Source organism: Mustela nigripes, chromosome 13, assembly GCF_022355385.1.
Source record: "Mustela nigripes isolate SB6536 chromosome 13, MUSNIG.SB6536, whole genome shotgun sequence".
Taxonomy (NCBI): Eukaryota; Metazoa; Chordata; class Mammalia; order Carnivora; family Mustelidae; genus Mustela; species Mustela nigripes.
This window is the reverse complement of record NC_081569.1, coordinates 74,600,107-74,627,335: the sequence shown is the minus strand read 5'-3', so window position 1 is coordinate 74,627,335 and position 27,229 is coordinate 74,600,107.

The window sequence follows — 27,229 nt, the reverse complement described above, 5'->3', positions numbered from 1 at the left end:
GTAAATGATTGATAGATACATATATACAGACAGACAGACAGACAGACAGAAACACACACACACACACACACACATTTTCTTTTGTTTGGCCCCACAAACATAAGGCCTTTTTCTCAACCCAACTCTTTGGGTAAGAATGCTTGTCTGAGTGAATTACACACATGACGTAAGACCTGACATAGCTATCCCTCCTGTCACGTTTCTGTTTATTCCTACCACCATATTCTATCCACAGTCTCGTCATTTATTTATAGAGTCTTTTATCCAAACTCAGCTGTTCTGAATTTCATAAGATGTACAATCATAAGTCAAGTCAATATCTTTAGCAAAAAGATTCAAGAAGAAACGTCGTTGACTTAGAAGGTGGAACACTGGGAGATTGGGCTCATACAGAATCAAGGAAAGGAATGCCCCTTAGAGAATGAGTGTTGTCCCACCTCAGGAAGGAAGCTCCTGAATGAGACATGGTTTCCTCTACTGTCATGATGCCACCACTAGACCAGGGCATGCTGATCCATATATGCTCTCTTACTCGAGTCCTGGCCTCTCATGGCTAGGCAGTTGGCCCAAACTAAAAAAGGCTTTCTGTGTTTTCCACCATGGCACTTCTTTGGATTTGCAGAGCTAGCTAGTTTTGCAAGAGCTGACCCTTTCTCTGAGTTCTATACGTGCCCCCTAAAGTGTGCTGCCACCAGTGGAGGCAAATTAACAATAACCACAGCAAAAACCATCACAGAAATACAACTGTGGACTTTTGCAAGGAAATTATAAATGACCTGACCCAAAGATTTCCAAACTTCTGTTTAGCTATAGTATGCTTTCAGTAGAGAAAAGTTTATTCAGAGGATTAATGACATCAGAGAAAGGTGGAGCTACTCTAGTGAGCCAAGGGGCCAGTGTCTCTCCCTCAGGTGAGTCCCAGCCAGGGGGTGCAATGGAGATCGATGAAACCTCCCAGCTAACCCTGCTCCTGCCTCATAGCCAGAGTTCACTGGCTAACATGTCCTCTCATTTGATTTAATAGATGAAGGAACAAATGTCCTTGGAAGTGAAGCAACAAGACCACAGACAGGGTAAAAGAGCTGTGAATCTATTTTTTAATCAAGTTTTTCAAAATAAAAACCTTGAAGTTTTTATAGTGATTTCTAATTTTCTAAGCACTTCTAAATGGATTTGACTGTATTTCATTTAACTATCACAATAACCAAGGCAGATTTTTTTTCCCGATCCCAGGTTTGCACATTAGAAACTGGGGCTCAGAGAGGTGAAAAGATTTCCCCCCAGTAACCTTTCTTATAAGGAGCAGAGGTGAGGTCAGAATGGGGGTTCTCTGGCTCACTGCTGTTTTATCCACTGTGCAATGTCGTCATGATTCATATAAATAATTTGTCCATAAGTATCAAATAACTAAAACTAAACAAGTTATCATATGCTTTGCAACTAACTTAAGCCTTTAAAAACAGGAGTCATTAATATAACAAGCATTAAGATCAAGGAGTACTAGGGTTAAATAGTATATAACGATGCAAACACGTAAATTGGGTAACTCAGCAAATCTCAATCAATGATGGCTTAGTTCAAAACAAACAGCCTTCGGATTTATGCCGAATCTTTTCTGGTGTGTATGGAACTCATTCAAATATCTAAGCCCTAAAGAACTTTCTCGAGTGTCCAGCTCCCACAGTTTTTCACTGCCCCTGGTTTCCATTGTCCTTAACTATGAGAGAAAACAAGTACTGAGTTAGAATTAATCTTCGCTGTCTTCAAGCAGTACTTCTAGAAACAGCCTGGCCAGGAGGGCTGGTGATAGGAAACCCCCCACTTCCCTGGAGCCCCATTCTCTCTCTTCCCCACCTCTGCAACTCGGCTCTCACCTAATTTCACACAGAACCTTGAATGTGGCTCCCCATGCTGTCAGGCCAAAATCCAAACAGCTCTCTTCACAATGGTGGATAGAACCCACCTCAGTCTCTCCATCCCTTAGAATCTGAAACGATTCTCCTGAGGGTACAGCTCATCTCTCAGAGATTTAAACTTTTTCTTACACAGCTTGACAGAAACCACAAGAGACAAAAGATTACGGCCACACCGTATGTCTTTTTCTCCACAACTCTGTGTGTGTGTGTGTGTGTTTTCCCAATGAGAGGGGAGTATATTTTCTCTTTTCAAGGAGAAAGATTCTCCCCTCCCCTTAGGTTTCTAGCTGCTGGATGCTTGCTGATTAATTTAAATCTACACATAACTGGTTCCCTTATTAATGATTCTGCCAGGTTTCCAGAACATAGCAGGATTAACCTGCTCTGAATACAGACTGTTCTTTTTTAAAGGGGCCATTACCTTTTAATAAGAACATACGAGTATAGCATGGCAATACTGTCATTTATTCATGGGGAATATCAAGACTTTTTCCAACACCTTCAAGATACAGCTGCCACTGAAAGTTAAAGGTAGCAAAATCCCTGTATCATGGTAACGATCCGCCATCAATGGGAACAGACTCGGAAAAATCCTAAATGTGGGGCAGTGAATCCGGAGTGTCCAAAACTCCAGCTAAGGTGACTGGGGAGAATCTCAAGGAGGTAAAGTGAGTCAGAAATGAGACTATAATTTCTTTAAGTGCAAATCTAAGCAATTCCATTAAACCATGTTTGGAGAAAGATCATGTGAACAGCAGGTGGTTTGTAAGTATAGCAGAAATTAAAAAGAGTAACAGGGACAGTGGTTGCTCTCATCCAAGCACCGTCAGAGAGAAGAAGGGTTTGGCTAGGCCCACGGCATGCTGGATCAGAGCACCCCAAGCCTCCGGAAAATGTTGACATCATCAAGCTCCCTCTGGATCCCGTTGCAGACTCACCCGCCTTAGCTTACCACATAGCTCGCTTGGAAGAAGATGATAGGTGGGGCAGGTGGAAACAAAGGATCATTGCATCGGGCATCGTGTGTGCCTGTGCAAGTACGTACCCCCACGTCTAGATGATGGGAGTTGGCCTCAGACCTCCCCTCACTGGATTCCCTGTCCCAGATGGTAAGGCCGACAGATTGGAGGAGCTGGATCCCAGCGGATTCTTTAAGTAATGACACCCTATGAGCACCTGAGGAGCTAGCCGTCCTTCTATATGCTAGAGAGATTTACTCTTTCCTAGCATATGCTTTCCGGGCACCACCACCAAAATAATACTTGTCTCCGTGTACCCTCCTCGCAGAAGCATGGGGAGAATTCAAGGGAACTGTGTGGGCTCCGAGCCTGCTCTCACCGACTCTCTGTTATGATCTTACATTGAGTCTTCCCTCTCACCCCTTACGTGGCAGAAGACCCTCAAGAAGCCTTCTATTTCATTGATATGCTGGTTTCTGAAACTTCAAATAAATGACATTTGGTGGACACACATTATGACAAGAAAAATGTTCTGGCTTTTCTAACTCATCTGACAGCCACAAATAAAGTCGCATGTCTACAAGACGCCACAGAGACACAATCCAAGCGACCATCTCTATACTTCATACAAGGTAAGCTAGTTCTCTCGCAAAGATGAAATAAGACTGTTTCCAGCTTCAAGGAGCTTACAATATACAGCAGGGAAATACACACACAAGCAGTGAACTCTTTGTCCTCTGGGATCTCTATAGGACGAGTTGGATTGCAATTCGATTGTGCTGGGAATTGCAAAAGGGTAGTGGATTCAATTTTTTAAAGGGACAGTACATAAGATCAGTTGTTCTAGCATCATCTGTATGCAGTCTAATGTGATAACTAAACCTTCTAGGTATTGAAAGAGAGGGAGACAGGAAAGACAAAGCAAGGGAATTTTATATACATTTTTTAAGATTTTATTTATTTATTTGACAGACAGAGATCACAAGTAGGCAGAAAGGCAGGCAGAGAAGGTGGGGGGTGGGGGCAGGCTCCCTGCTGAGCAGAGAGTCCAATGCGGGGCTCAATCCCAGGACCCTGAGATCATGACCTGAGCTGAAGGCAGAGGCTTTAACCCACTGAGCCACCCAGGTGCCCCTATATTTTGTTTTAAGGAAGGGAAAAGATGAGGGATTAAATATTTCCCCTCTGTTACTAGTTCTTCTTTCTGTTCCTATTCTGGAGCTGAAAACCCCAACCAAAGAAACCACAGACCATAAAATGCTACATAGACAGCAGATTTGGGAGCTGTCCAGTTCAATCTGTTCCCACCAAATACCATACAGTCCCCAGAGCTGGGATTTCCTCTAAATCCAGGATTTAGCCATGTGTTTCCATGGCAAGCCTGAGGTTCAATTCCAGGAATCAGGATTGGCCTTCCTCCTAGTACATTAACAAGACCTAGTAAGAACCATAGCCTGTCAGCAAGACAAACTCAAAGAAAGACCAGTATGACCATGGTATCTTCTAGCAAAGCAAAACTGCTCAGGAAAAGATATTTTGGACTTCATAAGAAAGCTAAAATTTAATAAAAAATGAAGGACTAAAGGGGAACAATAAGATTAGAAATACAAAATAGTTTTTAAGAGACTTCATTTTTACTAAGCATATATTTAAATAAAATGGAAAAAAAACCCTGGAAAACATGGTTCCAATACATTTCATTGTCCAGTTTTTCTAAATCATGCTTTTATGTGACCTCTGTTCATGCAAATGACAGATTTTGCTTAGTGTTTGTCTAGGCAAAGCCACGGACCCTCTCTCAAACTACCTCTCCAAATAAGAAACTTGTTCAACTTTATAGGATTCTGCACATCTTCGAAATACCACTGGATTCTTTGTTCCTGTGAATCTTCGGTATCTCCAGCAAATTAAATTTCTGATGTATTTCCACCAGAGGGCAGTAAACAAACAAACAAACAAATAACCTGGTCACTGAACATAACTGCTTCTAAAATTGGATAGAAACAAATGTTATATTGCCATTAACCTGCATTGTTGGTTCTGAGGTTTTCAGCATGGAAATGTTTATTTGATGACTGCTGGACTTCTTTGAGATTCTTATTCTCTCACCAAAAGCATGACCTATGAACACATCCCAGAATGAAACTGGGGAGGCTGCTTTTGTAAAACGAACAACCAGCCTTCCCCTGTTCTGCCATTCACCCGGGGTCTGTCTAAGTCCGACATCCCAGCCCCACCGGCCAAGGAGAGTGGTGGGCATTAGTCACCATCTTGCAGTGTCGGAAGGGGAAGGACAAACACTGGCAAGAGGCCGGCAGGAGCACTCTAAGGAGAGTTGTGAATGCTAAACAGGAATCCTGCAAGAAAAGGAAGAACAGGGATGCCATCCAGTGGTCAGCCGGTGGCCTTGCTGCCTGTATGATCCTCAGCACTACCTCCATGGAAAGTGCTAGAATGCACTTTGCAGGCTCTGAATCTTAAAGGGAACAGGGCCGAAAGAAATCATTATTCTGGTCTGTGCAAACCTCCATCCCACAGCCTACTTTTCTAACTTGCGAAATGAGAAGAAGGTAGTGTAACTGAGCCAGGGACCTGGAAACTAACGTGGAAAGCTACCTGGCCGAGAAGCTCTCGGATGCTTCCTAGATTTTTAAATCCCTGATTCCTGGACCCACCAAGATCTTCTGAGTTACAGACTCCAGGGATAAGGCTTGAGAAATGGTGTTGTCTAAAAAAAGATGAGTCTAGGCAGAGGGTCTCACCTGGTCCAAAGACAGGCTTGAACACGTTGATTTCATGCATTCTTCTGTCTTTATGCAGGGTTGTGTGTCAGCTTTCCCAGCAATATGTGTAAAATCCTTAACACCTATTCTAGTCATGTATTCCAGTGTCCAAAATCCCAAACTGTCAGGGAATTCTCCTTCCCCATCCAAGTCCAAGCTCTGCTGCTTGTTGGCTGCATAATCTACCCTTCAGACACCTCAGTTTCACAGGAAGGAACAGGTTCTGTAAAGGCCTGAGAGCATAGCTGTCACTTAGCATGCGCACAGTGCTTGTTATTTGTATCATTTATTATTACTCTGGTCTGGCTGCTCTTTGGGCTTATATTCATTTGCTTAACTCCAAAGGATCTGGGAATCATGCTGAGCCCAGGGCTTGATATCCAGCTAGCTGTCTTACCTGTCTGCCCCATCTGTCCCCAGGCCCATGCAGCCCTTGTTGAGACTGATGGACTCACCTATAGGCTAAGTCTAACCCATTTTCTGAGCTAATACTGATCACAGCAGAAGCTTCAGTGTCCCATCAGCAGATACATGGAATGAACAGAAACATTTCTTGGGGATCTACTATGTGCCTGGTGTTAAAGCGTATTATGTACATTATCTCATTTAATATTTTCAACAATGCTCCAAGGTAGGCATTAAGCTCCCTAATTTACAGAAAAGAAAACAGAGTATTAAAGAAGTAACGGCAAGTGCCACACTTCCCTAGGTGCCTCCATGGGCTAGGAAAGGAACTACTTCCTGTGATGAGCTCTGGGCACATCTCACCAGCTCTGGGCACATCTAACTGTGGCTGATGGCCCTGTTTGTGTATCCAGGGGTTCTGTCCAGCATCCAGGTCCTCATGAGCACAACAGAATGGCCTCCTTATCTGGGATGTCTTGTCTCACACCTGCAAACCCTTCCCTAGGAAGCTGAATTCTGTTACCTCCCTTACTCCCGGCACGTGCATGGCTCTGATTGATGGAAAACCTGACTGACCTCAAGAATCACTCACTGCTGCTCCCCCTTCAGCAATGCATCTCCCTCAAATGCATCTGAGTTAGTGGAAGGAAGCCATTTGCCAAGGCTCATTGACAGCACATACTCAACTACCGGCACCTTTCCCATGAAGACCAGGCCTACAATCTGCTCTTTCCTGCTCCCAATTTTTCTTATTTCCCACCACATGAAGTTGCTGAGGCCCCAGCATCCCTCACACCTGAATCTGCCTAGTCACGTCATTACCAGCATGCTGGGTGAAGAAAGGCACCCACCAAAATACATACAGCATTACAGAATGGAAGATTCTGGAGTCAAGATGATGACAAATACAAAGTACAATAAAACCAGAAAAATAGTAAGTCCTCTTACTACATTTGTAAAAAGAATTTGAGCTCACTGATAGTCAGCAAATATTTCTAAACATGCCTATAAACATAGGAAACAAGCTACAAGGTTAGATGTCATGCAAGCTAGGAAGACAATCAAGAGATAAGCCTTACTTCATTTATTCTTCTTCTACCCACTTAAGTTTATAAAAAATAAAAAATTAAAAAAAAAAAAAAAAAAAAAAGAGATAAGCCTTACTCTTAAGGAACTGTATTTTGAGATAAAAGCACACAGTTTTAAGTGTGACTATCAATGCATGGCAATATATGTTAAGGACCATAGGAATAACATGTTCAGTGTGTGCTGCAGAATTTGATAAGATTTTGCACAGCCTGTGGAGATCACAGGCAGCTGCCCCCCCCCCCCCCCCCAAAAAGCAGCCCTCTGCTGGGCAATATATGGTGAGTAGAAATTATTTAAGCAATGAACCTGTAGGATGGCCCAGCAAGGTTTCCTAGAGAAAGGATGAGTATATATGCAGTGGAACTGGAGGCCACTGAGAGCACCTGGGCTACCAGGTTCCATGTGGATTGCATGGAAGGTTGAGGCTGGCCTGTGGACACAGTTGAATGTGAGGTTGAAGAGTTCAGTGTTAATCTTACAGAGGAAAGGATCCCCATGTGACTTTTGAGAAGGGAATGATATGGCAAAAGTTTCTTTGGGAAAATTGAAGTGGCAACAGTTAGTAAAGAGGCTTGGAAGATGTTCTGGAGGTGCAGGCGGTCTAGTTCAGCATTTCCTAACATGTTTCTAAGCATGTTCATTGGAATGTAAGTAGGAGATAAATTAACCAAAGGTATTTCAAAGTCAAAGGAAAACCGTACTATATCAAGCAAAGTAAAATGGGTGTTTTTTGTTTGTTTTTGTTTTTTGTAGATCTTCTCAGAGCCTTTATGTTAAGACTCTGAAGGAGATACAAAATATAACATTTCCCAAACTTACTTAGTTGCCTACTGAACTGCCTTCCACAGTGAAGCTTCTAAGAATAGCATTCTGAGATACCAACTCTGGATGGTGGAGGGTAGCCTGAAGCAAGTTACAGATGCTGTCATTCTAAAGAAGACATCTTCAGATTTCTGGTGTAAGTGGTGGGGATTAAAGAAGAAGGCAGAAATGGGGAGACTATTATATCCTTCCATTCTTTGACTGCACACGTCTTGGTGTCATCCTTGACTCCTGTCTTTCTCTCAAATCATACATCCAACCCATCAGCAACACCTGTTGGATCTACCTTCAAAGTTTATATCCAGAACCTCACAACTTTCCACCATCTTCTTGGCAACTTTTCTGCAGAAAACTACTGTCATCTTTCTAACCAGTCTCTTCTTTCTACACCTGTACTCCAATGGTTTGCTCTTTAACAAAGTCAGACTGATTGTTTTAAACATTAATCAGATCATGTGACTCCTCTGTTTCAAACCCTGTAATGGCTCACATCTCTCTCAGAGTAATAGCTGAAGTCCTGACAATGGCCTTAAAACCCAGCATGTCCTCTTCCCCAACCATGTCACCTCTAGCCTCACTTCTGCTACTCTTCCCCTTTTAATTCCCTTTCAGGTACTCTGGGTCCCTTTCTGTTCCTCAATCAATCCAGAAACACCCCTAAAGCAGAGATGTGTGCTTACTGTTCCCTCCACCTGAATCCTAACCCTTTTCTTTCACTTGTTATTTTTTTACTGTCTGTCCACTGCTAGTAGGAATATATGCCCCAATAGGATAGGGATCTCCCCTATTTTGTTTTATCCTGATTGCCAAGCATATAAGAGAAGCTATATGTGTTGAACTAGTTAATTAAATTCCATCAGCAAGGCTGTGTGTTTGAGAAGGTGTTATCTATATTTTGTAGATAAAGAAATTGAGAGTCAGTGACGATTTGTAATTTGTGCAAGAGTGCAAGTTAACACGTGGTCAATTTACCATTTTCTAATTTTCAGATTAGAATCTAGGTCTCTTGACTTTTCAACCATACAATAATCTCCTAGAGCTATGGAAACAGAAAAATAGTTTTTAGCACATCAAAAGTGACTAAATTCACAGATTACAATAGGATTCTGCTTTTTTGAAAAAAGAAAATTTAAAAAAGGATGTGGGCTAAATATCATCTACTTCCTTTAGCTCTTTAGGACTGTTCAGTATAAAATCTTTATTTATATTCTACATAATATGTCAAGCAAAGAAGTGAAACGAGACTAAACACACAGAAAAATATAATCATGTCTTCACGAATCCTCACTTTACAGAAATCTACCACAAGTGTGTGCTCTTCTAGAGGACTGCTGCTTACATGATAGACATCTTAAGGGGCTTTTTCTGACCCAAAAAGGGGTGGTTTCTACATTGGCAAGACCTAAGATGGCAAAAAATGTCAACTGTTATAAAAACAACAAAGTAACAATTTTTACATTTTTCATCACGTATCTATGAAAAACAACCACCAAGCAGCCCAGCATTCCAGGGCATCCAGCCGGTTTAAGGTGTGAGCAAGTTCTAGGAGAGAGGGAACTATAGTCTTTTCTACCAAAGGACGCAAAAATTCTTGTCTAAACTGGACTTGTTCCCTCCCAACCTGTGGGGATCGCTGCAGGAACTCTGTACACATTAGACTAGGAATGACTGGAGTTATTTTTCCATTGATCTGAAATGCCTTGCTATACTGCTCTGGTCCCAGAGATATTGCAGGAACTGATTATCCCCTTGGAAAAAAACAGGGGTTGGAGAATGGGAGAAAGAATTGTGGAAACAAAGACATTTAAATCAGAAGACGAGAGATGGAGAGTGTCTGTTTCAGAAAAGATAGTTGTTCTAGATCAGTAGTTCTCAGGCCTTCAGTATATATGGGAATCACCTGGAGGGCTTATTAAAAAAAAAAAAACAACACACACACACAGTGCTGAGCTCCACCCCAGAGTTTCTGACTTAGTATGTCTAGGAATTAGCATTTCTAACAATTTCCCAAGTGATGCTGATGTTGCTGGCAGGGAATCACATTATGGCTATCACTGTTTTAGATGTACCATTTGCCTAAATTGGACACCATTTGGGGGAAAAATGTAACGAGAAACCCGTAATTCTCTAGAATGAAATCCCACAGAACCTTAAAATGTTAGAGCTTAATAGGCCCCTATGGGGCCCTCAAGTTCTCAGGAGGAAATAGAGGTCCAGACAAATTACTTAATGTGCCCAAGGTAATGTTTTTCAAACTGAAGATGAATACCCTCTCATAGATTATAAAATCAGTATAGAATAGCATGGCCAAGAAAAAAAAGAGAGAAGGATCAAATTACAAAAAACGAGGAATGTGTGGATGTCACCTCTGACATTTTGGAAATAAAAATGATCAAAAGAAAATACTATGAATAATTGTATGCCAATAAATGAGATGACTTCAATGAAACAGACAAATTCCTAAAAAATTACCAACCACTGAACCTGACTCAAGACAAGTAAATCTGAATCTACTATCACAAATGAGATTGAATTAATCAAAAACCTTCTCAAAAAACCAGGTCCAGATGGTTTTACTAGTGAACTCTACCAAATGTTTAAAGAAGAAATAACACCAATACACAAACACTTCCAAAAAAGAATGAGAGAGAACACTTCTCAACTGATTCTATGAGGCTAATATAACTCTGATACCAAAACCAAAGATTTCGCTAGAAAAAAGAAAAAACCTGCAGACAAATATCCCTCAAATATAGACTTGTAATCCTCAACAGAATACTAGCAAAACCATACCCAACAACATATAAAAAAGATTATACATTCTGATCAAATGAGATTTATTTCAGGAATACAAGTTTAGTTTAAGATATGAAAATCAATAAGTTCAATACATCACGGTAATAATCGACAAAAAAATGCATGATCATTTCAAAAGACTCAGAAAAAAGTTTGACAAAAATCTATATTTTAATTTTACCATTTCATGATTTGAAAAAAAAAAAAAAACAACAAAGCAGTAATGGAAAGGAATTTCTTCAACCTAGTAAAAGGTCCCTATGAAAAACCCACAGCTGGCATCATACTTAATGGTGAAAGACTGAATGTTTTCATCTAAGATCAGCAAGAAGACAAGCATGTCTTCTCCTATCATTTATAGTCAACATTATACTGGAGGTTTTAGCCAGGGAAATTAGATGAGGGAAGGAAATAAAAGGCATCCACAGTGGAAAGAAAAAAGTAAAACTATCATTATTATTAATATATGACATAGTTTGGTATATGGAAAATCCTAAGGAGTACACGTGTACATACCCACACACAATAAAAACAATTAGGACAAATATATACACAAACATATACACAAAAATCAATTGTATTTCTAGTCAATCTATCAGTTTTATTTCTAATACAAGTATATTTCTTTTTTTAAAGATTCATTCGTTTATTTTAGAGAGAGGGTGCACATGTGGGCAGGAGGAGAGGTGGTGGGAAAAGAGAGAAGGAGAAAAAGAGAGAGAGAAGCAGACTGCTGCTGAGTGTGAATCCCAATGTGGGCCTTGATCTTACCACCCTGAAATCATGACCTGAGCTGAAATCAAGACTCAGCTATTCAACCAAATGAGCCATTCAGGTACCCCTACAATTATATAGCCATACACTATAAGTAGTAATGAACAATCCAAAAAATGAAATTAAGAAAGCAACGGCATCTAAAAGAATACTTAGGTATAAAATTAACAAAAGTAAAAATCTTACACACTGAAAATAGCAAAGCTTTGCTGAAAGAAATTAAAGAATGTCTAAACAAATGGGAAGACATTCAGTGTTTGTGGACTGAAAAACTTAGTATTACCAAGAAGATAGTATTTCCCAAGTTGATCTACAGATTCACTGAAATCCTTGTCAAAATTCAGGGAGAATTTTTTTTTTTTTCAGTAACTGATAAACTAATCCTGAAATGTATGTTCAAAAATGTTGCCATCCAAAACAAAACAAAAACTCTATCACCAAAATTTCTTCTCATCAAACACATGAATTTATTAAGACAGTGGGTACAGCCTGAAATTCTTAGTGCATCTTCCTAAAATCTGGGCATCAGACAGATACCAGATATATTTTCTTTAACGTTAGAAACATAGAGTTAGGATCACAGTGAAGTATTGGTACCATGATGGCAGAATAAAGCATGAGTGAAAGAAGAAGATAAAAACTTTATTCATACAATTGTGGAGAAGGAAGCCCTTCCCATTCAAAGGAAAAAAAAAAAAAAAAGGCCTTTGAAAATGAAGGCTTCTTCAGAACACACGTGCGACCTAAAGATTTGCAGGAAAGAGAAAAAGACGAAACCCTTTCTATCTACATTTGGCTATAACTACAGAGCAAATCTGCATGGCAGACAAGCTTTAAACCACCCAGCTCCAACTGGAAGGTCCCAGACAGATCTGCTCACTATCAGAGGATTCAGATGTGTAAGTCTACTGGCCAAGCTCAAAATCAAGCTGACTTGATTTTACCTTCCCCAAAAAGAAGAAAATAAAACTGTTCCAGGTTTACTCCCCTGTCATCTCAGTCAGGAATCAAAAGTTTCTGTAGGTAGGCTAGGTGGACTCAACTTTTAATTCTGTCACTGAGCAATTTTTTAATCTCTTAAATGAAAATGATAGTACTTGTAGATTGGGGTGATCCAATTAAAATGTAATGTGTTCAGTTGCTCCTCGGAGCATTTTGCATGCTGGGCAACATTATCCTAAGTTTTTAAATGAAAAACTAATCAGATGCATGTATCACTTGAAGATTTATATACCTTCTTATTTATAAGAATGCTTTGGGATATGGGGATAACCCTTTGAGGATTCAGAGCAAATTCTTCCACCATTTTGGGTTTCTCCTTCATTTGTAAAGGAAGGAAGGAACAAAGAGGGAAGCCGTTAATATTAGAAAGTTGCTTTCCTTTATCTTCAGCTGACGGTGCAATTATTCTCTTCTTTGAAAGCTTTACCCAGCTTCCTCGCTAACCTTGAATTTAATAGGAAAGCGAATGGTACAAATGATGCCAGTCCCTATTTCTACTGACTCCACATACTAACCTAACACTCTTTGAGCAAAACTGACACCAAAGGATTTACCCCGGTGTTTCAATCATTTGAGATGCTATATTTCTGAAATGAATGACTTGCTTCTTGCTTTTCTCTTCCTCCGCCCCCAGGAATTACGTTATTCTCCTCATTATATTGATCAGTAAGCAAAGAAATTCATTCATTTATTTCTTCAATGAATTGGAAATATCAAGAGCTCAGTTCATAACTCTGTAAAATTCCAAAAGTTTCTACCGTCTCTGTGTAATAGCTAGAAGGATAGTAGAATTTTAACTTCTAGTTGGGCTCCTCTCACTGCAGTTTTCCTAATCTTTTCTATATAACATACGTTAAAAAGGAAACCATTATTTGGGAGGGAAGATTTTCCTTTTCAGTGGGGAAAAAAGTAGGGGAAGTAAGTCCCAATCAGGCGACGCCACTCATTTTCCTAGATGAAGATAACTAAAAATACATAAAACTTCTTTATTTTCTAATTAACAGCTATGACGCTGGTCTCAGGAAGCTATGCATAAGGAGTCCATAAAAAGGCAGAGGTCCAACAACACCATGCAAAGATAATAATTAAAACAGAAGGAGAAAGGCCTATTATAAATTACACTACACTTGAGGCTATAAAAAAATCTTTTTAATTAACTGAGAGAATGAGGCAAACAACCTCTGAGCTTTTATAACTGGCTACTGAAGTTTGGAGACAAACAGCACAATGGTTTTTTTTTTAATGTGTCATTGGTAAGTGGAATACCACTAATCACTATCTCAAGGGGTGTGGATTATCCTGTACAAATTACTAAAAATATTATTCCTTAAGATTTCAGAGTTTGCATTGTTTCTCTGTAGCTCACCTATTACAGCAGAATCCAGAAACATCTACTTTAAGAGCCAGACTTTTCCTAAAGAACAAAGGAGTGTGTCCAAACTTATGTGAAAGTCACAATAGAAAAATCCAATACTATAGACATTAAACTCAAACATGTATATGCCTATTTTCTCCAATATAGGAGAATGAACTTATTCTAGAAATAGTTTCTTAGTCAGAGATTATAGACTCCAAGTTCTGTTGCCATCTTCATTTGTGTTTTTTTTTGGGGGGGGGAGCTTCCACCTTGGTCACTCTCTCAGGTGTTCCTACCTATTGCATTATCAAGATGATGATGAAATCATTACCAACACGTTCTTAGGTTTCCTAAGAAAATTATGCCTATAGCATGATAATGGTGATGTGTTGAGTTCAGACCTCCTTTCAAAATCTATGGTTCATTGTGGGCTTGAAAATTAGAGAGTGAACATCAGTGCTAAGTTGGAAAATAATTTGTTTGATGCTACTAAATAGAATGATTCAAGATGGGGGCAAAGAAACTAATCCTCAGGAACATAGCCTTTAAATTAATCCAATTATGTATGTTGAGCAAAATTAGAGATGGTTATTGACCTTTCTTTTTGCTCTTCATTGTCACTATTTCTTTCCTTAGGGCTTTTTTTTTTTTTTTTAAATGACATGTATCTTCTCAACAATTTACTTTTCCTAACACAAAAGAAGAAATATGATTTCTAAGCCTTTCATTCTATTAAAGAAAGAGAAACTTAAAAGCCTAAAGCCTAGGAGCAAACCACTGGAGTATGAAAGCTCTCAACGGAGGAGAAGCATCCCTGGAAAGACAAAGGGCATCATTTAGTAATTAATGAGGTCTGGGCCTTCACTCTATGTCAACACAACTCATCCCTCATAATACCTGACTCCATTACCATGTGGCTATGCCCACTGCTCCCTTCCCCTTATTATCAATCATGAGCCCCACAATCACAGAGCAAGACAACTCAAGGTCATATTGAAGGATGATTCTTGAGACTGAAGTGGAGTTCTAAGCAGAGCCTCTAGATGGCACTCTTTCTTATCAGTAGTCAGCGTGAACCGCTTTTTTTTTGATCTTCACAACAATCAAAAGGACTAAAATTGATCCTCTTGCCTTATATTTTGATACAATTGCCTTTTGCCAGCTTAGTAGAAAGATGGATGCTTACATAATACATTAATTTACCAATAGCAATTTGTGCTCTTAAGAAAAAAATTCCTGTATCATCAGAGGGTTTCAGTTGCTGCTGCTGTGTCCTCATTGAACCTTGCATAACCAGTGTTCCACCTGGTAGGAAGTGTTTGTTTCAGATCAATGCAGTCCCTACACTCCACTTTGGACCCGACTTGCAATGTTGTGAAGGTAACAAAAGAAGAGGGAAGTCAGCATCTCCAGTCTTCACTAAGGCCAGCCTTTCACAACTCCTTGCCACCCAGCGATAGCTGTGTGGAGGCAGCAGTCTTGGTATCTGTGATTAGAAGCAGAAGAAGCTGTATGTGGGCGGGAGGGAGTGGCTTTCCCATCAACCCAAGACTGTCTCTGTGTTGGCCTTGTCGTCTCCTGTCACCAACATTAGGGATGCTTCTAGAAAGTTCACGACTAGCCTTAACGTCAGAGCAGCTCCCCCACCGCCCCTAGTATTCCCTGGCTAACCAGGCTATGTCCCCCAGTTCTACTCCTCCCTCCACCCCCAACACGCACGCAGAGAGTTCTCAGGAAACCAGGCATTTTGTCCACGCTTTACAGGGGAACACATTTCAGCCCTGTTGGTCTGGACACTATCAGGATGTGATTATGATAACCAAGAAATATAGAAGATTTGAGGGTAGGCTGTAGGGTAGAAATCTGAAGAGTTTACAGAATTCCTTTCTTTCATGCTTCAGGTAATATTTAGCAAACTCGCTTTTTAATGTCTGGGGATTTTCAAGAATTCAGAGGTAGGCATAATCATAGATATTTCAGAGAGTGACAAAGATTAAAAACCAGTATTCCATTCAAATATTTTCCTTTCATTTTATCTTGTTCCAGCTCCAACTCCCTGGTCCTGCCTCTGGGCTTTCTATTTTCCAAAGATGGACCTAGCCATGGGTTTGCAGACTGACCCCTATAAGACCAGGGGGCTCTGGCAAATACAGTGTGCATTGACTCCTAAGACTCTTAAGAAAACATAGAAAAATCTCTCATTAACCCTTTGTCCTCAAGCAAAGACCTTGCGCTTCTTTACAGTTATGAATTATAATGAACATTCAGTCCTCACTGAGTTATTTTTTCTAATAGCTTATCTGGCTGAGACATAAAGCAGTGAAGGTCATAGGTGCCATACATAAAAATTTAGTTATGTAAGTTGTAGTAAATAATTTAAACGGGCCATTTAACTAATCCTGGATTTTGTCCGCAAAGCCAAAGGTCTTACTTTGATTATTCAGTTCATATCTCCTTCCTTTTTCACTCAGAAAACTCTTCCTTAGGATTCAGGAGTAGGAGGAGAACAACTATAGCTTCAAGTTTACTCAGAAACATTTTAACCCTGCCATTTTCCCAAATACTGCTTAAATGTTTAGAGCTCCATAAAACTCAAGCTGCATTGGATGAATTCTGTAAACATCACCAAATGCAGTTTTTCTAGAAAGAAAGCTGCCAAATTTTTAAGACACAAGATTAAGCCTCCAGATGGCCTTCTCTGAAGTGTGAGTACTAATTGGGTTTCCATGTCCTTATCTGACACTCTAGTCCATTGGAGTGTCCCTTTCTAGAGCTGAGTCTAGGAAACCAAAGTCCACGCAAGGGCCCAAGAGAAGGCCAGAAAGATAAAACAGACCATGTGGGACTGATTTATGGGAACTTGGTACCCCCTTACTACTAGGCCATTTCTTTCCAAAAAAAACTTCTTCCTCTCTGACAAAATGCCTAAAACTCCACCTCTAGGAGATTTCTTCTCTTGGCTCTGAAAGACCTATTTGTCTAGTTCTCCAACCATATCCAGATGTCCTTGGGAAAGGTACAATATCCAGGATTTATTAGCAACACCTGCCTTCCCTTATCTACCTTAGATGAAGTGTCAAAGAAAGAAGCAGCAGTGCAAAGAGGTTATGAGGCTTGTCTAAGATTATACAGGTTGTAAGTGGCTAAATCCATGTAGCGCTGAGGAGGGAGGTTTTGGAAGGAAACCAGCTCTGCTCCACGCTTCTCTCTTTTCCGGGCTGTGGACAAGCAGAGAGGCAAAAAGCTCAAAGAGCTACTGGTAGTTTCTTAGGGGGATGGGGAAGAAAGGCATCTCACTTCTGTGGTTAGGAAAGTGCTGGGGACCTGGTTTACAGGAGAAAAACCTGGGATGGTGTGTCAGGAATGCCCAATTCCAACTCACGAGAGAGAGAGAGAGAGAGAGAGCTCAAGGTTAAATCAGTTTGGAAAAGGCTTCTTAAAATACATCTTTTGGAAGATCTTTGATGAATATTAGCCTATTAGAATAGTCCTGAATTCCATGTGTAACATTTTTTTAACCTATTTCCTAAACTACTTGATCAAAGGATGTTCTTTTTCCTCACTTGTATCAACATCTCTCTAGAAGAGTTTGGGAAATTCTGCTTTAGGGGAAGTTGTCAGGATTTTGTTTCCTTGTGATGCCCTGCAGCTGTCAGGCAAACCAGAACCGAACTTTCTAAAACCCTTCCTCCTGGCAGAAGTTATTTGCGTGTGTTTTCTACCAGAAGGCACAACCTAAAAAGGTCCTGAAGCTTTCATCACTTGGAACACCTTTTCATTAAGGCCGTTAACAATTATAGAGAAAAATCTGTTGAGGGGCAAATGGAAATAAAACCCAATACTCTCTCTTTTCCACCTGCAGCTCTTTCCTTGTTTAAAGACTCCCCTGGGTTCCCTCTTTGCTAGGGAACTTTTCTTACCACCCCCAGGCAGAGTTAATCCTTCATTCCCTTTTCTCTCACAGCCAAAGTTTCCGTTTGTATGACAGTACTTGATATTCTTGCATTGGAGTATCTGCTCACGAGTCCGATGCTCTCCATGACCTAAAGGCAGTTCAAGGTCATGGAAGATGACGTCGGTACCTTCTTACCTCCACCTTCTGCCGCCCCTGGGATTTGGCAATTCTCCTAAGGTTCTGTGATAGGCATAACATTCTGTGTTCACAAATTCAAGAGGCCAAAGACAAGTACTATATATAAATTTAAACTAAATTGATTCAAAATTTTTAAAGCATGGAAAATCATACCCCATTGAATAAAGAATAATGTATTGATTATGGCCATTTAATTTTTCAAGAGGAGAAAGAAAAGTGGGAAAAGGAGGTGGAATGAATTAGAGAATCAGAGGGAAGCTGTAACAACTAACAGTAAGAAAAAGAAAAGTAGGGAGGAAAATTAGAAAAGAGAAAGAAAAAAGAAAACAATACAAATATTAGGTAAAGTTACAGGTAGAAAGAAATAAAGCAAAAGAAAAGCTAGAGTGGAAAATTTGGGGGGAGAAACACAAATGAAGGAAGAAAATTCAATACTTTCAAGGTGTTGGTGTAAGAGTTTATAGTTCAATTTACTGTTATTTCTTAGCATAGACTGACCATGACAGCTCTACACATTTTTTTTTACCCCCTGACCTGCTGATTTTGAAGGTCCAGTTAGCCCATAACCGCTGTCATTGTAACTATTACACCATGGAAGCGAATTTACGTCCGAGTTTTTGTTCCCTTTCATCTACTGGGTAAGACCAGCCTATTCCAACAGAAAGTATCATGGTTTGCCAGTTTTTCAAACCCTTCAAATAGAAATTTATTAATAAGCTTTTTGAATTGAAACAAATGGAACTGAAATAAATGAATTGCAAACAAATAAAGATTTTACTTGCTTTCACTGTTTCCACTGACTTCTAAGCATAGGCTTTTTAAAAAACATCAGAATATTTTCTTTCTTTTTTTTTTTTTGGCCAGGTTTTCTTTTCTGTGAGCTCTTCTCTCCCATCTCGTCTTATCTTCCTAAAGTGCCTTCAGGTTCCATGGCAATTACCCAGATTCCTTTGTGGGCCTTACCTATTTTTGTTACTTAGCAATAGTCAGTTTCCCTCAAGCAGGGCTGTGGTAATTAACTGGAATAACAGGGAATGACTCAGATCCCTGATCCAAAGTTCTCTTCCAGCTCTAAGTTCCAAAAATAGTCCTCTATTAGTCAAAAGGCTCATTTCAATAATATTCATCATTTAGAGGGTCTGTGAGTACATTCTTTATACTCAGGAGCCTGTAAGAGGCATTGTGTTTTGGCTTCCCAGCAGGAGATTTCCCTGGGCTAATGTAAAACAACAAGTCTTACAAACCTTTTCAAGCTTTCAAGTCCAAAATATCATCAGGAACCTCTAACTAGCTCCAGGACATCAGGAAAGCAGAGAGTTCTTTGGCCTTCAGTTTCGTGATCCATAAAATGAACCCCTGAACAAGTGAAACTCTAAATATTAGCTCTAAAGTATTCTCTTTCTAAAGGGACTTGCTCTTCAAGGTCTACCCAAACCTTTACAAAATAGGATAGGAGACAGCAATTCTGCTCAGAATTCGACAGAAAGACTTCTTGCAAGATTTTTTTAAAGTTACTTCCCTAAATCAGTCAACCAAACGCTCTCTACTGAGTCATGATTATAGCCAAATATATATCCAGCTAGAATTCACAGGAAGAGGTGTCTGGCCCTTGCCTGTCAAATTTCGAGAGGGCATACAATAAGGAAAAAAATGACAATCCTGCAGATACAGTGTGAGCCCCAAATGAACGATAAAACAGTTAAAAATTCCAATCAGGAATCTGAAAAAGCTTCAATGGAAACGTAGAATTTCAGCGAAGTCTATAATAAAACTCGGGTATGCTTCAAATGGGGATGAGGTGGGAATGAGTATCAGGGTGGCATTTGTTTAAAAGAAAAACAATGTTTCACTTGCCACTCCTCTGTGTCCTTCAGGTCCGCCCTGCCTGGCAACATGCTGCAGTCCTTCCATCTGGAATGCTCGTTGTTCAGGCAAATCCACAGCTCCTCACCCCCCTCCCGAAAATCTAAGCACAAAAAAACTCTTACTCGGTGAAGCAGTCTCTGATCCTACCATTGAAAGTTACCTTTCTCTCTCTCTCTTTTTTTTTTTTTTTAAATATTTTATTTATTTATTTGACAGACACAGCTTGTTGTTGTTTTTGTTTTAAGATTTTGTTTATTTATTTGACAGAGAGAGACACTGCAAGAGAGGGAACACAAGCAGAGGGAGTGGGAGAGGGAGAAGCAGGCTCCCTGCTGAGCAGAGAGCCTGACATGGGGGTCATTCCCAGGACCCTGGGATCATGACCTGAGCTGAAGGCAGATACTTAACAACTGAGCCAACCAGGAGGCAGATACTTAACAACTGAGCCAATCAGGTACCCCTATCTTTTTCTCACTTAACCTTCCACAGAACCTTCTCTTTCTCACTTTTAAAGCATCTGTCACTGATTCCCCTCTCCTGGGTTTTCATAGACTCTCCCTCATCTGTGGCTAGACTTCACAATCCTTAGGGGCAGGAGCTAGTAAAATTTCTTTATTCATGGTACTTAGGTCAAGGTCTTGTATTAGAAACTCATTCAATTATTTGTTTTTCTTATTTTTTATCCACTCATTCATTCAACACAAATTTATTGAACAATTGGCTATGTTTCAGTTACATTCTAAGAGCTATATAGCCATTTCCCTTACAGATTGAATTCTGGTGGAGGAAAACAATTAATCAATAAACAAACTAATAAATATACAATGTGTTCAGTGCTTATAAGTCCTATGGTTAAGGGGGGAGACTAAGGAGTAGCTGGAAATAGTTTAGATTCAGTGGCCAGAATCTATTATATTATATAAGTGATATATCATTCTTTATAAACAAAGAGACTATTTTGAGGCATTGGATAAAATAAATTATGCAGTGATGAAGTTCTCAAATTATCCCACTTCAAGTAGGAGTAATAAAGATAATTGATACTAAGAATCAATAATTAGTATTGTCATGTGTAATAAATTAGCATACATGTATTGCATGTCTACTATTTTCTAGGCAATGTAGTAGATAATCCATTCAACAACCAGAGGGGTATTATTATTGTTCCCATTCTACAGATGAAGAAATTGAGGTTCAGATGGGTTAATCTGCTTCAGATCTTTAGGTAATAACGGAAGAGGTATGAATGGAATTTGGATCTCTCAAACACAAATGCTAATGCTGTTTGTCCCCAGCACCTCTCTTTTCTAAGATGACGTGGATGAAAGAATGATTTTTCCTCTGCCTGCTTCCTGGAGCTTCTCCTCTGAAGAACATTCTGATCTCTCCCCTCTGCTTTGTTTCTGGTTCTATATCTTTTCCAGAAGCAATGGACCAGAGGTTTCTGCATCCAGACCTTGGAGGGGAACAGAGAAGAAAGCACGCACATTCTAGTTTCCCACAAAAGGAATTTGGCCCTGGAAAAGGAGGTCTTCTGAGTCACCTGGACCACAAAAAAGGTGGAGTCAATCCAGGGAGGAAAAGTGAGGCCCACAGGCTCCCACCCCTGAGCAGCAAGAAGCCCAGCTCAAATAGAATTCCAAGCTTCAGGATCCAAAAGCACAAGTTCTAGGCTGCGGTTTGGTAATGAAGCACTGATTCTCTGCACCTCTCATTTCTGTGATTGATGGGAATATCTCTGCCCTGAAGAAGGAATCAGGTTTCTAGGGTCTACACAAATGCAGTGCAAGAGGAAGGTACGTGCAGAGAGAGGACACTGGTATCTGTTTTCCACAGGCCATTCCCTCCTCTGGGTAGCAGACTTTCAGGCTCTCTATCACATGCCCACCTCAAGCTGGCATCCCTGGCAGCCCTAGATGAGCAGTGCCTCAGCCCTCCACCCAATCAGGACCATGCTAGACTGCTGAGCAGAAACATACAATTAAAATTTATTTGCATTAGGGTATCAAAATATACTAAATAGGTAAGACACGAGGGGAAATCTCTTAATTACTTCCACAATCAAACCACTGAAGCGTTGTGAGGAAGGAGTGTTTGTTCCCAGGATGGAGCTAGGACGCTGGGGATGAGCAGGAAGTCACTTCACAGCCTCTTCCTGGGAGGCATCCATAGATGATCTGAGCAGATGCTCAACAAAGAGGGAGGCTCCCCTCCTCAGTGACCATCTCCCTCCTGCATCCAGAAGCCACTCCTGCCAATGTCTAATGGCTAAACCTAAAGATAAGGAAATACCACAGTGAGTTCTAGAATGTTCTGAGGACGTGCCACAGCCACAACTGCTGCTGAGAACATGACACAGGGCCTGGCACACAGTAGTTCTGAGCAGTGAGTACCACTGCTGTGAAGGCCAGGAGGGATGAATGTGTGGTTTCTCTAGCTTAGCCCACCCTCTGACTTGGAGGGCAGGACTAGGGATGAATGCCTGACCCGGAGACAGGGGCTTCTAGGCAGCTGTGAGGCTGTGAGGGCCTCTGGCAGGATGGCTTGCCCAGCGTTTCATACTAGAGGGTGAAGAAGAGATTCAGCAGAAGGAGCAGAAGGACAAAGAGGAGGAGAGAAAAGAGACAGTGGAGGCAAATGGTTCATAGGAAACCCTGTGTAAGAGTAGAAATAAACAAACTGTCTTCACTTGATTTAAAAGATAAAGTGACTGCATATTGGCCTTGACAGAGCAGCTGGAAGACCATAAGGTAGCGGGCAGAGGGAGTTCAGACGGGGGTTTTGAGGGGAGGTATCCCCGGCTCTAGGTGCTTCGTGTCTTGGATGGCATTCTATCCTTGAGACCTGATGGTGCAGTCACGACTGAGCTCCAAACCATGACCTGATCCCTGTGAGGTGGGAGCAACTTTCCCTCAATTCCTTAAAATAAACCCAAAGTAACTGAGATTCTCTGCAATAATCCCAGAAAACATGAGAGACACAGGAAAAGGAAAGAAGGCTAGCTGAAATCACCGAGCTCCCTGAAGACTGAAGGCTCCTGGGAGTTTCCCAAACCCCGTTGGTGACAGCCTGTGGCAGAGCCGCCTCGAGAATCTGGTAAACAAGGAAGCTAAGATTCTGTGTGTTTATTAAGCACCCAGGTTATCCCGTATTCATGCCAGCTGGGACTTTTCTTTCATACTCTCCTTTGAGGTAGGCCTGATGAGGTGACACGTTTGTCCTTCTCACTGTGCCTGTATTCCTCTGCTAATGCTCTTGTTAAAACTCTAACGTTTCTGGAGGAAAATAATGCATGCTTGTTGTAAAGATCTTAGAGAAATCAGACAAGAAAACAAAAACCTTTAAAAAGCAACTGCAATTTTATTTCACAATGATAAGCTAAATACTAGTATATTTTCCCAATGTTTTCTTCAGTACAGGTGCTGCACACATATTATTCTGTACCTGCTTTTCTCACTTTATAATCTATCTTGAACACTTCCTTGTGTCAGTAGGCATTTTGCTGTATCATCTCTAATAGTTGTGCATCATTGTAAAGAGAATTGATAGCAAACTTAATGTAACCAATCCTCTATTGTCAGACTTTTAAATTGTTTCCAGTTCATCTCTGTCATAGAAACACTCTGAAGAACAATCTTGTATAAAATTTTATCCATATACCTGATGGGGTTTTTTGTTTGTTTGTTTTTCCTTTTGTTTTTTTTAGCACAGACCCCCATGAGTTGCCAAGGGGGAAAAAAGTATTCACAACCTTAAAATGTTTGAAATTGATTATCAAATGGCCTTCCAGAAAATGTATAGTGACTTAAACTCTCCACAGCAATGTGTGAGAGCATCCATTTCCTATGTCCTTGCCAACACTGGACGTTACCAGTCTTAAAAGTCCCGTTAATGTTTTCTCAATGGACTTATAACAGCAGCTCTTGACTCTGGCTTCTCATTAAAACCACTCAAGAAGTTTTTGAAAAGCGCCAATGTCTAGTCCCCATCCACTGAAATTATTCAGAACCTCAGAAGTGGAGCCTGAACATTTACCTAAAAGAAACTATACACTTAAAACAGTCACAGTAAATAGCCCTGCTTCAGACAGCTGTTACCCTCAGTAGGTAGGAACCACACAGAGAATTCTAGGTAAGATTTTCTTGCGAAGGCTGGAGTCCTCAGCCCTGTGAAATCACCATTATCATGGAGAATATCTGAGCATTTTCTCCAAACGACCATAACCAAATCATGTATGTAGAAAGCACTTACTCTTCACTCTCACTCTCTGCCTCATTCCCTGCCGTCCTTCCCGCAGACCCCAGCCCCGGCATCTCTTCCTCAGGAAGCCTCTCCTCCTCCCCAACCACATTGCATCCCCCCTCATGCTTCTCCTCAAGTGACTCTCTGTGAAGGTACTCAGTACCATTGTGGTGACTTTTGTGGACATTCTGCCATGGGAGTACTTGGGAGCCAGCATAGTTGGGAAAGGTTCACGAATAATGAGATTTGATTTCAGACACTGGTAGGATTTGGACAGGCAGAAAGAAGTGCCTAGGAGTAGGAAAGCCGGAATCATTAACCTTTCTTAAGTTTGTGGATACATTTGGAAAAACACTGAAAGCTAAAACCTCTCCAGAAAAATCCAAACATGCCCACGCATGGAAATGACGAACATGCTTTTAGGGTGTTAGAACTCCAAGCACAACCATGGATCCTTGATCCCACATGGGCCACATTCAGCTTTGTAGAAGGACCCAGCATAATGATTAATTTCTTTCTTCTAGCCAAACAACACTGGCTCAGGAACACCCCCCCAAACTCAATCACTGTCCTAAGTAAATGGCAGAAATACCAGACTGCCAGCTACCTCTGTGTCCAAATTCATGGACCTATCTATGATTTACTTTTGTCTTAGTAAAATGGGGTAAGTTGGGGTCAGAAGAAAGAAAGAAAGGGACACAGAGGGTCCTGAAGTCTAGGACCCAATTATGGAGCCAACAGAGCAACGATTCTTTTCTCTGTTATGCAGGTAACATGAGTCCCTATCCTAAGACAAGAGAAGCCAAGAAATCCAGAGTTGAAGGTAAAATTCTCTCCTTATATCACCTTGTATCTTTATATTCCCCATCAAGTGTTTTACCTTTAATGAGCACAGGGCAAGCTGGTGTTTGTTCTATCCCCTGTGGTCCCCTCCTGGAGCACTGGTGCCTCGGGGCAGGAACTTTTGTCCTCTGGCATAATGCCATCTGTGGCATCACTCTGCAGTGCTATATAAAAAACCACCACACCTCAGCTGACCCCATTGTGTCTAGACAACTTCATGACTATGCAGGACATGACAGACAGACAGGCAGCCCCACATGCCCCAGAGCCAGTCTCCACCAGGAGCAGCATCACCTCAGCCCTACCTACTATCCAGTCCCCATATTCCGTCTCCCGTGGCACCTGAGAAATGTTTAGAATCCCACTAGAGAGTTCAACAGAATACCATTTACAACAACAGAGCATTTTTTTTGTTTGTTTAAATTCTAAAGCTCCTTGCCAGAGACCTTCCTAAAGTGAGCCAAATAGGAGCGCCTGGGTGGCTCAGAGGGTTAAGCCTCTGCCTTTGGCTCAGGTCATGATCTCAGGGTCCTGGGATAGAGCCCTGCATCAGGTTCTCTGCTCAGCAGGGAACCTGCTTTCCCCTCTCTTTCAGTCTGCCTGCTGGTGTTCTCACTTTCTCTCTCTCTCTGTCAAATAAATAATAAAATCTTTTTTTTTTTTTAAATGAGCCAAATAGCATGTGTGATAATCATTGATTTCCACCAAACTGCTGTATGCTAAAGTTAGCTTTACTGCTTCATTTACACACTAAAAGGGGTATGATTTTACTACTCCAAACTTTGAAGTAAAAATAATTTCCCTTTGAAAGGACAAAAGTGGGTGGGCATCCAGGTGGTTCAGTCAGTTCAGCATCTGACTCTTGATTTTGGCTCAGATCACCATCTCAGGGTCATGAGGTCGAACATAACATGAGGCTCCATGCTTGGTGTGGAACCTGCTTAAGATTCTCTCTCTCCTTCTTCCCCTAACCTCCAAAAAAAAAAAAAGAAAGAAAGAAAGAAAAACTAGAATTTAAAAAGACAAAAGTGGCTTTGGAGGTAGTGGTTAGTTACTTAATACAGCTATAATGGGTGATTTATAGCTTACCATCTAGAAAAAGATCTACTGGGCTTTTCCAGTCAGGACTCCCATGGGGAAGAGCCCGCTCAGAGCCAGGTTACTCCTTGACAGTACATCAGGCTTCACTTCCTGCCTTCCTCCTCCCCCTTCCCTTACCTCTGCTCACTCACTCATTACAGATTTGTAAGACAAAGTTAATGAGACAGGCTTCTGAGAAGCGCCAGGAGGGTCATAGTTACACAATCACATATACAATCAATAAGAATATTCATGGTGCATTCATTCCTTCCGTGTTACTGTAGCACCATATTACACAGTTCCCATCCGTAACTGTGTAAAGCCAAAGGACAGTACTTCGCCTTTTCTCTATGGACAACATTTACAGCATGTTCACTGGTTTTGAAATGATAAGCCCTTCATCCCAAGTTTAAAGTAAGGTGATTGACTTTTGCTCAAATTTATTGCCTAACACATCTGGCTCCTTTTCCCATTAACCTATCCTTCACACTAATCCTTAGCCCTTGGAAAAATACTATCATCAAAAATGTGCAGTACAGAGTTAATTTTGGAAAGAAATGGCTAATAAAAGGGAAGTCCTATTGAAGGGGGAAAAAAAAAAAAGAAAAATGGGGAGGACATGGAGTCTGCACAGAAGACATAAAAAGGAATAAGATACAACAGGGCCTTTTGAAAACACTATGAATATTCACAGTCAGATATATCAGCCAGGAGACAAAAGAAGAAGAAGAACTCTGATTTTTGAGCACTATGTCCGCCATACCCTTTATGAACATAATTATATTGAAAAGTCACAACAAACCTGTGAGGATAATATTATGATTCCCAAGTTGCAGAAGAAATAGAGGCAGAGAGAAATTAAGTCATTTTCCCTAAGTCATTCAGCTAGAAAATAGCTCCACTAAGATTCAAACTAAGGTCTCGCTGGCTCCAAAGCCCAGGCTTTTCATTACTCTGCCAGCCTGCTTCCCAAGTCACACACACCTCAATATTAATTTACAAAGTCACAGCCATATAGAGGTACCTCTCTCTATGCTATGTATGACTGCATGTACAAAAATCTACATATTTTTACATAACATTTAACCCTCACAACTACACTAAAGCACTGACACTACCAGTATCAATCTGCCCACTTTGCAAATTTGGAAAACTAGTTGCTTTCATGAATTATTCAACAAATATTTAGAGCCTATGCTTTT